Source organism: Rhagoletis pomonella, unplaced genomic scaffold, assembly GCF_013731165.1.
Source record: "Rhagoletis pomonella isolate Grant_MI unplaced genomic scaffold, Rhpom_1.0 Rhpom_scaffold_00006, whole genome shotgun sequence".
Taxonomy (NCBI): domain Eukaryota; kingdom Metazoa; phylum Arthropoda; class Insecta; order Diptera; family Tephritidae; genus Rhagoletis; species Rhagoletis pomonella.
In genome coordinates, this window is record NW_023458560.1 from 66,914,911 (window position 1) to 66,921,999 (window position 7,089).

At 34.2% G+C, this 7,089-nt stretch overlaps 1 protein-coding gene across 1 annotated transcript in view; it reads right to left on the reverse strand.

Annotated features, from left to right (window-relative positions):
* The window catches only part of LOC118742053 (endonuclease G, mitochondrial-like), a 22,113-nt gene that overhangs the window by 823 nt on the left and 14,201 nt on the right, over positions 1-7,089 (reverse strand). The window lies entirely within an intron of this gene.

A 7,089-nucleotide genomic window follows, 5' to 3' on the forward strand; every position in this document is an offset into this window, starting at 1 on the left:
TACAAATTATGCTTTTTCCAATAAGCAATATTGTTTATATTAATCATAGTGCCGCTATGTGTGATCTGCCGTTTACTTACATGCATATGTACATATAATGAAGGTTGCATTAAAAAAAATATTTTGATTGAGACCGCAGAAATAATGCCTATTTTTCTCACTGGCCACTTGACCGACCGATATTCATAAAATTGAAACAATGTTAACGCGATGTGACATAGTAGTGTGGTAGGACGCAACAGAATTCAATTCAATTTCATTTGATGTATAGCGACCAGAGAAAAGTAGGTATGTGGTAGTGGGACGCGTACGAGGGTCACTTCTGTTTTTTATGTACCTAAACGTTTTAAGGTGTGCAATCAAGATTGGTCCTCTTAACTTTTTGCAAATTCCATTATATATTAGACATCAATGAAATCCGTTTAAGGTTTTAATCACGCCACAGCGCACCATAATTTATAAGTCCAATCGATTGATTTCTGGGTACTAGATACCCAATCAATCGTGAACATGAAGTTCGGAACATAAGTTTGCGCCGACTAGTCGAAGCTGGAGCGGGCGGTGGGTGGTGGCCACGCTCAACCCTCAGAACTAGTTGGGACGTATGTCGTTTTGCCGATATGTATTTATTTCGCGAGACATGATTTTCTACTTGTATAGCGGATTTCGAAAAAATCTCGATTCGCCTTTGAACGCCTTCTGGCGGCGGTTTTACACGATCGACTAATTCACTAGTCGTCTCGAATATATTCACGGTACGACATACAAGATTTCTATATTAATAAAAATCGATAAACATATACGTTCATACCGATAAAAGAATCAATAAATATGATGAAAATAATATAAATACCATATAAGGAAATGAAAGGAATGAATGAAACTGCTAATTTTATAGATTTCCCAAAATATGAAATTCCAGTTACTTTTTATAGATATCTGCTACCTCGTACTTCGTATGAACATAAATAAACATTTATATACATTAGACTGCATCACCAAAAAAAGTCGCGGTTTTTCCGGCGGGTGTATAAAACCTAGTATATTCGAAGACTTCTACTAAAATATTTCGGAAAAATGTTAAGACTTAGATGAGCTGGACCGGTTTGAAAATACCTCTAAAAATGGAGGTTTTTTATGAGCAGTTTTTTTAACAGCATCAAAAATCTCATTATTACGATTCTGTAGAATTTTTATTTTTAATGTTTTTATGCAAATTTTTGAAGCTTAAACTGTTTGGTCATCTGAGGTACTTTTTTCAAAAACTATTAAAAAAAAACAGTTTTTATTAATACAAAACTCAATTTTTGAAGGTATTTTCAAATCGGTCCAGCTCACGTAAATGCGAGATATTTTGGTGAAGGTCTTAAAATATAATAGATTTTATAATTCCAGAAGAAAATCAGTACTGATTTTTTTTTTGTAAGGGGAGTGATGCAGTCTAATATACATACATAGGTGCTCTAGGGTATACTTACATATGTATTTATATTTATTTTTCTTTATGGAATCTGTATATAATAATACGTTTGTACGAGTACAGCAGACGCTATTGAAAAGGAAAACAATAAAATAGTAATAAAAACAACTGTAAACGTTGTTAAAGAGTTGACTTTTGCATTTTATTGAACTCAAATAAAAGTCCTTTCTTGTTTGCTTTTGCTCTGCTTGAATTTGAATTTTGCCAGTAAGTTTTTTTTTTGTGGTTATATGAACACATAAACAGCTCTCTGTTTTATCAAAATTAATTCTATTTAAATTGTTAATATATTTATATGTGGTTATGCTATTTTATAAATGCGAATTAAATGCAAATTACTTATTTGTTAGCTTTTAAGTGTGCTCATCTCGTTTATTACCATAGCCACTTGGGAGAGGCTAATTAAAAAAATTTTAAACTACATCGTAAATATGTATGGACACATAAGTATGCACATTAGGGTGGTGCAAAACAAGTAACCTCGGAATTTTAATGCTCTAACCCCTTAGGATTATTCTATATCGAAAAAATATACCCCAATTTTTTTATTTTGAAATCGAAAAAAAATTTTAGAGGTCGCTCAAAGCGCCCTAAGTTTTCCATGTATTTTATATGGGGGAAAAACAACTTTTCGTAGAAATGATATGGAATTCATGAAAATCAATATTTTATGATGATTTATGCGACATCGACAATCGATCAGGTTCATGCGCTTGCTCACGGTGCATTTTTCGCTGTATGCAGCTCAGCTAACGTTCGTAGTTGTACCGGAATGACTCTCATCCTAACCCAGTTTGACCTAAGTTTTTAGATTTTGCGAGTTTCATCCCTTTGCCTAAATAGGGTTTTGCTGGAATTATTAAAAGAAAAAATTTGTGCTTATACGTATGTGAGTTTTATTCAGTAACACTTATCCAATTATCATCTGAGAATATTGATCGTTAACTCATGCAAAATTTAACGAAGCTAAACCCATTGACACCCGTCGAAGTTTCAAGAGTAGTATTATCGCGAATCGTTGAAAGAATCAACGGTTTAATTTTAGACTTAATTGGTGGTTTTGCTCATTAGCATTTGTTTGCGAATCGATTGGTGATGTTACAAACGCCTAAAACGCCTGCTGAATGTACTAATAAAATGGCAAAGGCCAAGTAAACTACCTGCACCACTACGAAGGCGCGGTCGAGTGTTATGGTCTGATTATGCATACTTCGCATAACTTCGCATAAACTTCAAACTGTAATTCCGTATGTACTTTGTATGTATTCCATTACCCAGAAATTAGCAGAACTTTTAAAAACTTAGCGATCTGTTGAGTTTAGATTTTGCTTCACATTTTCTTAATTACGCTTTTAGTGCACTGGTACAAATGGTTGTGCGAAGTTATGCGAAGTATGCATAATCAGACCCTTAGTGTGAATTTTCGAGGTGTTTCAGGCGCTTCAGTGCTCCAACCAATGTTGTCAAGTGGGATTTTTCGAAATCTGCTGAAATCAGTATAAGTATACTTAAGTTTTATATATACACAAAGATACTCTGCAATGAACACTGCTGGTCGCTCTCATAAACAGATACATATGTACATACATACATTGTAGAGGGCTGCACAAATGGATTCGAAAGAGTGCTCAAAAAATTTGCTTATATTTGCTTATCACGGTTTATTGTTTCAATAAACCACAGTTTTTTATAAAATTTAGTTCAAACACCGTCTTAAAATTAAAATGAATTAAATAATTAATTAAAAAAAACTATAGTGTTAACATACAAAAAATTGTATTGAGAAAAATGGTATCCGAACAGATATACATACAAATACATATATATTTTAACAGGGATGTCACGTGTCCCAAATTTAAACTGGATTGATAACCCAGTGAGTTAACATGATAACCAAATATAAAAGAAGTAAGCGGAAATTTTATCTAAATAAATTATCTCATGAAAAATGTTCAGCATGGTTTCCCACTGAAAAATGTTTGAGGAAATTTTACCGAAATATGTTTTAATAGAGTTGCCACTTGTCATAAAATTAAAAAAAAAAATTCACAAAAGTGCCAATAGTTTAAGAATATTTAAAACCCAAATTCGGGATGCAAGCGAAAAAAACATTAAAAATGATTAAAAATCCTTAAAATCGCAAAACTTGCTGAAAATATCGAACGATTTTATTTAGCAGTTTAATAGGGCTGCCACCTCTCTTAAACTTGCCGTTAATTAAAAAGATAGTAAGCTTAAAAAATCGATCAGCATGGTTTACTACTAAAAGATACGATGTGAAATTTCTTCGAACATGTTTTAATGGAGTTGCCGTTACAAAATGATAAAAAAATTAAGAAGTAAAATTTCATCCATCCCAGCGCATAAACAAATGTTAAAAAATAAAATTTTAATAGAAATATATATGTATTTTAACAGAAAAACCGTTTAATTTTAAAACCGAAAAATTTTCAGCGGATTTTTATGTTTTTAGGATCTCTAATTACGAATCTGGAGACTGATTTTAAAAATTCCAAATGGCGGATCCAATAATGCGGGCAAAAAAATTACTATCTATTCGATTCGCTTGAAAATTTTTCCTCAGGCGTACTCGAGGTCGCTGACTACGGTTTTAAAAATACGAAATAACGAATCCATATTGGATCTACTATTTATCACGGAGAAGACAGACTCGACCAGGAAATGGACCTGCGTCGCATCCGGTAGTAGTTCACATCAATAACCGCCTTACTACCGTTTACTGTCCATAAAATGCTTTTAAATGGAAAGGACATACTTAATTGTTGCAGCAGTACTTCGTATTAGGATGCTTCTCACTTGTATCTGATTAAGTAATATGTTGCTTTAAAGAATTTTAATGAATTGAATGCGTTTGTATGTATGTATGCACATATGCATGCGGAACATGTTGAAACAAATGTACACATAATGTACTTACATACATATGTACGTCACATAGGTAGCTTTTGAATTCCCGTACATTTCTCTTTAATTAAATAATTAACATGCTTTTGGTAGAAATATTCTTGCAATCCATTCGAAAATTCGTTTACCATTTCAGTTTGAAATTTTCATCTGGAATTTGATTGTTTGATTTTCTGCTTACAAAGAGTATGTGCTTAACCCTAGAACACACACCCAGAAAATACCACGTAAACACACACCCGGGATACGTTTGTACCCGGGACCTTATTTTGCGGTTTTTTTTAATGCTTATTCAACCGATTTCTATGATTTTTTTTTTTGAAATGTATATTTTAATATATAACAAGTATTTTGTCTTTTGTTTCATTCGAATATTCCTACTGGTTCCAGCGATATGGGCAAATAAAGTCAGGACATGCAACAGTGGATTTTTGTTTTTGTTGTTGTCCTGATAAATGCAAAACAAAATAATATAATTTATAATAATATGCTTGTAGAGTAACAACGAATACACATTTTGGTTTTTATTTCATTGAAATATTCTACCTGGTTCAAAAGATATGTGCAAAAAGGTCGCGCAAGGTATGGGTACGTAGGTAGCAAATACACTGGTATAACTGGTTTTTGTATTTTATATGCAGCTGCAAGGGTTGTTTTCACACGAGGTGTTGTTATAAATGCTGCCTGTTGATATTTTCATTATTGTTTTGGTGCTCAAAAGTGTAAGAAGTGAAAATAAATATAACTGAAACTATAAATAACTGGATACGAAATGACTTCAAGAAGAAACGAATATTTATCAAGTGCAGCATATAGAAGGTAAAAAATGTAAAATACGCAACAATGTAAACATATACTAATTTTTTTTATTATGCAGGCTAACTGAGGAACAGCGAGAATCATATATACAATCTTTATTTGATGAAATTTGTGACGATGACGCTCCCTATGACTTTGACTCAGAAGATGAAGAAGAAATTCAAATCAATGACATTGAAATTGCTGATGACGATGCTGAAGTTTCGCAAAGTGCCGCAGAAGTATTACCTGATTATGCGGACTATGAGGATGATGAAGAAGACGATGAAGAAGAAGAAGTAGAAGAAAATAATGAATTACCTGCTAGTGCCGAAAAATTTGTTGCAGATGCACTGAAATGTTGTCAATAGAGCAAACATTCAAATGTTTCATGAACGTTGAAATGGCTGATATAATTATGCGCCACACAAATAAGTTAGCAAAAGAAACTTATAATGCTTACAACAATGCGCATCCAAACACAACTCCTAAGTCATGGACGCCTGTGTCAATAACAGAGCTGTATGCATTTTTTGGCATACTTATTATGACTGGTGCGAACCATAGCAATGGAGAACATGTTCGAGATTTATGGAGCGTCAAAAACTATCCTTTATATCGCGCCACAATGGGAGTCAACCGTTTCTGTTCGATATTGCGGTTCCTAAGATTTGACGATAAAAACACTCGTGCAACACGCTTACTAACTGATAAAGAAGCACCGATCAGTGAGTTGTGGACGATGATGAACAATAATCTTGCTGCACATTACAAGCCCAGCTCATGCTTGACGATTGATGAACAATTATTTCCTTACCGTGGACGCACACGGTTTACGCAGTACATACCGTCAAAACCTGCTAAATATGGTATCAAGGTTTGGTGGATTTGCGATGCCACAAATGCATATCCACTGCATGGACAAATATATACTGGCCAAGCAGAAACTGGTAGGGAAACGAACCAAGGCGAACGAGTGGTGAAGGATTTGTCTGCCAAATACCAAGGAAGTGGCCGAAACATTACAATGGACAATTTGTTTACGACCTTGCCAGTTGCAGAACTGCTTCTCACCTGGAAACTCACGATCGTTGGAACTTTGCGCAAAAACAAATCATATATTCCTCAAGAAATGAAGCAGAACAAAAACAGGACAATTGGTTCAACGAAATTTGGCTTCAAAAATAATGTGACAATGTGCTCTTATGTTCCCAAAAAAAATAAAGCAGTAATTTTGCTTTCGACCATGCATAATGATGCTGAAATAGCTGACAGTGGGAAACCTGAAATAATTGAATATTATAATCGTACCAAAGGTGGTGTTGATCGAATGGACCAAATGTTTGCGGAATATCCAACACAAAGACAAACAAAACGATGGCCACTAGCGATGTTCTTCAACATATTGGACATTACAGCTCTTGCAGCCTACATTGTCTACGATTTGAATAACCCTATGTTGCCTTGGAGAACAAACAACAAGCGTAAGCAGATCCTGCGCAGCTTGGCTGAAGCATTGTGTATGCCCATTATTGAAGCCAGAGCCATAAATCGTCAAGTGACGCGAAATTTTTCGACTAAAATTGCTATTGAAGCATATATCAACCGACCGGTGGAATCAATGGTGTCAACAGCAGCATCAACATCTGCCGCAGCGCGCACGCCAAAACCTGTGTCCGGATCTTGCTATTTATGTTACGCACAAGAGGAAAAAACGCCGTAGAAAAACCAGAAAGCTGTGCGACAAATGTAAGAAGCCAATGTGTCTTGAACATTCGGTCACATCAAAAAATTGCTCTATTTGCCATGATTTTCCTTAGATATAAGATGCATTTTTATAATTTTTATAATAAAAGTCAATAATATAATGTGTGAAATGAATATTT